Source organism: Grampus griseus (genome assembly GCF_964374135.1).
Source record: "Grampus griseus genome assembly, chromosome: 8".
Taxonomy (NCBI): Eukaryota; Metazoa; Chordata; class Mammalia; order Artiodactyla; family Delphinidae; genus Grampus; species Grampus griseus.
The window spans coordinates 15,180,119-15,187,168 of NC_139002.1; positions in this window are offsets into that span (position 1 = coordinate 15,180,119).

A 7,050-nucleotide genomic window follows, 5' to 3' on the forward strand; every position below is an offset into this window, starting at 1 on the left:
GAAGAGTCAAAATGTAAAAGCCAACTTGCCCTTGAACTTTCCCACAAACTACAGGAGGCTGGAGACAGCAAGAGTGGCTGATGGTGGGTGTGGCCGGCTAGGTGCCAGTGCCCTAGCTCAGCTGGGCCGGGCATGACATCTGGCCCATCTGAGCAGAGACCTGGCTTTGTCTGGACAGGGGCCTCAGCACGGGTTCCCATGGCTGGCCCTGCAGCACCCCTTTCTTGCAGACTTTGGAGCTTGGGAGCCTCTGGGGCCACCCCGTGCCTGAGACACTACTTGGGAGAAGGAAGATACTCTGTGATTCCCCAAAGCTCTTTTCCTCTTACTTCACGTGAGCCTTGCAAGGATGCTATGAGGTGTATACCACTCATTCGCTCTTCATTTCACAGAAGACAGACCTGAAGTTCAGAGCGGTCACCCAAGATTGCACAGCGGGTGTGTGCTAGGACTGGGCTCCAGTGTAAGGTCTCTCTGAAGGCAAGCCCTGTGCTCCTTCCAGGACTCTTGACTTTATAAACCTCCCCCGCCTGCTCCTCCCAAGGAGCCTGGGCCCCTTGGAATCCTCCAGGCCCCAGGGACCCCACTATAGCATGAGGTGGTTTGAACTCAGTGGCACAGGTCACCCCCCAACAAACTCCCCAGCCCTCCCCCCTCAGCGTCTAGTTGGGGAGGCACAGTTTACGTAGAGGAAGTGCTGACAGCAATCCGGGCAGGCATAGTGAGTAATGTCGATGTATATAGCAGCCACGTTTGTTGATCCTGCCTCCTAGCCACAAACAATTTTGAGCGTTCACGCTGCTATTTATGTATTTACAAATTGTATTTGTACTTATACTCTAGTGTATACGAGCATTATAAAACATGCAGAAAAAAATATAAATTAAAAATAAGAAAGGGAAAAAACACGCAAGGGAAGTGGAGTGAAATAACACTTTTTTGAGTTAAAAAATGTATTTTTGGTTACAAAAGTGGTGTATTATGATTATTGACCAAACTGTTATGGGTTTTTTTTTTTTTTTTTTTTTGCGGTACACGGGCCTCTCACTGAAGTGGCCTCTCCCGTTGCGGAGCACAGGCTCTGGATGCGCAGGCTCAGCGGCCATGGCTCACGGGCCCAGCCGCTCCGCGGCATGTGGGATCTTCCCGGACCAGGGCACGAACCCGTGTCCCTGCATCGGCAGGCGGACTCTCAACCACTGCGCCACCAGGGAAGCCCCTGTTACGGTTTTTACTTGTTCTTTTTTGCAGCTCTTCAGCCTGAGCTGTAGGCATGAGGATGTGGGTAAGAAGGAAATATGAGGGGCAGGTTCCCCCTCCCTTGTCCTGTCCCAGGGCCTATGATATTTTATTCCTTTAGGGCATGTTCTTTCCCAGAAGGTATCTCTTTCTCTTCTGAGGTGGCCTGGTGTTTGGCTGTTACTCATATGTTTCATCCAGAGCAGTGTTTCCCCAACAACTTTATGACCTTTGCCTCATCCCCAAACACCTGTACCATTATTAATATTTTTCTTAAACCTGTGTCACCTTTTAAAATTAAATACCTCCTTTGACCTTGTCCTAAGCAATGAAGTCCACAAAATCCAGATTTGATGTGCTCATTCTCCTTCTGAAACACAGTAAAGTAAATGCATAACTATTTAATCAAAAACGCCCCCAGGAACTACTGTAATCATCTCCTGTATTACCAGCGGATGCACCCACACTCTGGGGAGCACTGACGTGGAGGGAGAGAGAGTCCTAGGCCACGTTCCATCTGACCCTGAAAGGTCACCTCCTAAGGGACCATTGACAGGCCTTGAAACACTCAGGGATGCTTTCTCTGTTCCACCCTTCCCAAGACACAGACCCTATCCATTGAACCTTAGGCACTGAAACTGGTGCCCTGGGGTGAGGGTGGAGGGCCGCAGTGATTACCAGCTCACAGTAGTCATTTGCTTAACCTGATGTAAAGGGGATCTTTGCCTGGACTCCCCCAAGGTGAGTGACCACAGCTTATACTCCAGACTGGGGGAGGCTGAAATGTTTTATTTGCTTCTCCTGTTCATGGGTCCAGGCTCTTCAAGCAGAGGCCCACCTCTCCCAACCCTTGGTCTCTGGGTAGGAAAGTCAGAGGTCTGGGGTCCCCTGGCTGCAGATGTGCTACAAATGCCTCCCCCTAGATGGCATCCTGGCTTTACTGGGACACCACTGAGGCTCCATTCAGGAAGAGCCAGGGGATGAGAGTTGAGTTTCTGGGTGTCATGTCAGGAAGGCCCTAGAATGCCTCAGCAGCCCAATTTGCGGCCAGGGCTCAGTCTTTGTGTGTTCTCTCTGCCTCTGTCTCTTTTTCTCTGTTGTCAGACACCTATTGGATCATTTTTCCCCAGATCATCACGTTAGGAGTGGGGGCTGGCTCTCAGAAGTCAGTTTACCCCCAAGGCTCACTTATTAGAAATGAGGCTGACTTCTAGTCTTCTCATTGTCTTTATCTTGTTCAGGGAAGTACTAAAACTAAGTATTCTTGGGACTGGTATCTACCAAGAAATCTAAAGTGTTTATTTATCTTAAACTCTTACTCAAAACAACACATTTCCAAACCTAAACATCTTTGTGTCTAACCTTAAGTATATTCAATGTGACTTTCACCTTCTTCCTCTTCAATGTGAGATAACCGGAACTATTTTCTTTGGGAAACTCCCTATACTGACTCTCCTATGATAGACCTTTACAGACCCACCCCTCCGATCTTTTTTTTTTGAATTTTATTTTGTTTATTTTTTGTACAGCAGGTTCTTATTAGTTATCTATTTTATACATATCAGTGTATATATGTCAATCCCACTCTCCCAATTCATCCCCCCCCCCCCCGCCACTTCCCCCCTTGGTGTCCATACATTTGTTCTTTACATCTGTGTCTCTATTTCTGCCCTGCAAACCAGTTCATCTGTACCGTTTTTCTAGGTTCCACGTATATGTATTAATATACGAGATTTGTTTTTCTCTTTCTGACTTACTTCACTCTGTATGACAGTCTCTAGATCCAAGTACATCTCTACAAATGGCCCAATTTCATTCCTTTTTATGGCTGAGTAATATTCCATTGTATATATGTACCACATCTTCTTTATCCATTCGTCTGTCAATGGACATTTAGGTTGCTTCCATGACCTGGCTATTGTAAATAGTGCTGCAATGAACATTGGGGTGCATGTGTCTTTTTGAATTATGGTTTTCTCAGGGTATATGCCCAGTAGTGGGATTGCTGTGTCATATGGTAATTCTATTTTTATTTTTTGAGGAACCTCCATACTGTTCTCCCTAGTGGCTGTATCAACTTACATTCCCACCCACAGTGCAAGAGGTTTCCCTTTTCTCCACACCCTCCCCAGCATTTGTTGTTTGTAGATTTTCTGATGATGCCCATTCTAACTGGTGTGAGGTGATACCTCATTGTAGTTTTGATTTGCGTTTCTCTAATAATTAGTGGTGTTGAGCAGCTTTTCATGTGCTTCTTGGCCATCTATCTGTATGTCCTCTCTGGAGAAATGTCTATCTAGGTCTTCTGCCCATATTTTGATTGCACCCCTCTGATCTTTAAACCCAAACGGTGGCAGCCTGTCTGCAAGAGAATCCCCTGGGGGAGCTTATTGAAAATTACAGATTCCCTAAAATATGGCACAAATAAACCGATCTACAAAACAGAAACAGACTCATAGACATAGAGAACAGACTTGTGGTTGCCAAGGGGGTTGGGGGAAGGAGAGGGATGGACTGGGAGTTTAGGGTTGGTAGATGCAAACTGTTACGTTTAGAATGGATAAACAACAAGCTCCTAATGTATAGCACAGGGAACTATAATGAATATCCTGTGATAAACCATAGAAAAGAATATAAAAAAAGAATGTATGTGTATAACTGAGTCACTTTGCTGTACAGCAGAGATTGACACAGCATTGTAAATCAACTACATTTCAATAAAAAAGAATTAGAAAAAGATCAAACTCAAAAAAAAGGAAAAAAAAAGGAAATTACAGATTCCTGGGCTCCCCGTCTGCAGAGTTGGATTGGACAGGTCTGGAGTAGCTCCATTCTTTGAAAGATCCTTAGGGGATCATTTGGGAACACCTGCTCTACACCTGCCCTGACTTGTCTAAATCATGGGGGGAACTTGGCTCCGTCTCAAGCTGAGGTCCAGGATACACAGGGATGTGTTGAGGCCCAGGGCTGCGTAGGCAGAGAACCATCTGGCGTTAGATTGCATTTCTGCATAGGCAGGAACCAGCACTTAGAATTTCTTGAGGCCTCCCCCTGGTTCTTCGTAAACCTATCATTGGTATCAAAGGTGATGCTTATCTTCCTGTGTGCTTGAAGGGAGACCACATATCTATCTAATTTAAAAGGGGTATCTGATCATGTGACATCACTTAAAGAGAAAGGGGCCCAACACTCAGTCCCATTTTATGTCATGGGAGATTGTGATCTCTCAGGAGACCATTTCTGCCCACCCTCATTCTTGCCTTAGCATTCAAAAGTAGACTTTTGAGCAACTTCAGTAGGTGGAGATCTGTGTGGGGTCACGTGGCTTGGTGCCTAGCTGATTTCTGTTCTGATGGTCAGAGACAGCGGTTAGATCGATGCAAAGCTGCCAACACTCTAAGGCTGTTCTAAAAATTTTCATCTTCAGAGAATGAAAGTAATTTATGGAATGTCTGCTACGTGTCAGGAACCATACTGCACCCCTCTTTTCACACACATCTCACTTTTTCTTCACAATAACTGTGCAAAGTTAATATTTTTATCTCCATTTTGACAAAGGTGAGGATTAAAACTTGATCTTGCCCAAAGTAACAATATTTCACCCTCCAGATGGCTCAACTTCAAGTCTCATTCCATGATCTCATACCACTAAAGCCAGTTTTCTGGTGCCCAAGTTAGGAAGATCTGCCTGAAATCCTCTGTCAGCTCATTCATGAAATTGGATTGAAAGAAAGGGAAAAGTGAGGTTAAAATTTGGTGGGGGGGGAGGACAGTAAGCAAACCAATGTGTCTAGTTTTTGTTTTTTAATTGAGAATTTACTTTTTAGAGAAGTTTTACGTTCACAGCAAAGTTGAAGGGAAGGTACAGAAGTTTCCCATATATCCCCTGACCCCCCCACACACAAAGCCTTTCTCATTTTATCAACATCACCCACCAGAGGGGGACATTTATTATAACTGATGAACGTACGTTGACACATCAATATCACCCAAGGTCCACAGTGTACATTAGGGCTCACTTTGGGTGGTGTGCATTCTATGGTTTTCGACAGATGTATAATGACATGTATCCAATAGTATGGTATCATACGGCGTATTTTCACTGCCCTAAAAATTCTCTGTGTTCCACCTATTCATTCCTTCCCAACTCCTGTGTCTAGTCTTAAAAAAAGAGGTACTTGTTCTTTTATTGTTACTATGAGATTGGTTAGTCTTCTTCAGTAATATTTTTATTACACAAATATTCCTGTTGCAAAAAATTAAAATGGTATGAAATTTATGATATCTGTTCTTGACTTACAAAAATGGCAATTTTATGTGGTTCAATCTAATACTAAGGTAAAACTGGAAAGTCTTTTTTTACTCCTATCACTACCTCACTCTCACACAATTTGGGACACACAGTCAATTTTAGAACATTTTCATCACCTACCTCCAGAAAAACCCTTTCCTTTAGCTGTAAACCCCCTTCCCTTCTACCTCCTACCCCAAAGCAAACAATAAACTACTTTCTGTTTCTATAGATTTTCCTATTCAAGACTTTCATATGAATGGAATCAAATAATATGAGGACTTTTGTGACTGGCTTCTTTCACTTAGCATAATGTTTTCGTGGTTCTTCCAAGTTGTAGCATGTATCGTACTTTATTCTTTTTTATGGCCAAATAACATTCCATTGTATGGATATACCACATTTTGTTTATCCATTTGTCTGTTGATTGCTGTTTGGGTTTTTCTACTTTTCAGTTAGTATGAGTGACGCTGCTAGAAACATTCATGTATGAGTTTTTGTGTGGGTTAATGTTTTCTTTTGGGTGTGTATCTAGGAGTGGAATTGCTGGATCATGTGGTACACAATGTTTGAGGAACTGCCAGATATTTTCCAAAGCAGCTGCACCATTTTACATTCCCACCAGCACTATATGAGGGTTCTGATTTCTCTACATTCTCATCAGCACTTAATATCTGACTTTTGGAATCCAGCCATCCTAGTGGATTTGAAGTGGTATCTCATTGTGGTTTTGGTTTGCATTTCCCTAATGACTAATGACGTTGCGAGTATCTTTTCATGTGCTTATTGGTCATGTATATATCTTCCTTATAGAAATATCTATTCAAAAGACGTAGAGATTGGACTTGAGGACATGGGGAGGGGGAAGGGTAAGCTGGGATGAAGTGAGAGAGTGGCATGGACATATATACACTACCAAATGTAAAATAGATAGCTAGTGGGAAGCAGCCGCATAGCACAGGGAGATCAGCTCTGTGCTTTGTGACCACCTAGAGAGGTGGGATAAGGAGGGTGGGAGGGAGATGCAAGAGGGAAGGGATATGGGGATATATGTATACGTATAGCTGATTCACTTTGTTATACAGCAGAAACTAACACAATATTTCAAAGCAATTATACTCCAATAAAGATGTTAAAAAAAAAGAAATATCTATTCAGATCCTTTGCTCATTAAAAAAATTTTATTGTTAAGTTATAAGAGTTATTATAAGATACATAATTTGCAAATATTTTCTCCCATTCTGTGTGGGGTATCTTTTTCACTTTATTGATGGTGTCTTTCAAAACACCAAAATTTTAAATTTTAATGAAGTTCAATTTATCTATTTTTCTTTCATTACTTACGCTTTTGGTGTCCTATCTAAGAATTATTTGCCAAATCCAAGGTAGTAAAGATTTACCTTTATATTTTGTTCTAAGAGCTTTATAGTTTTAACTCTTATGCTTAGGTCTTTGACTCATTTGAGTTAACTTTTGTATATGGTTAGGTAAGGGTCCAGCTTCATTCTTTTGCATGTGGC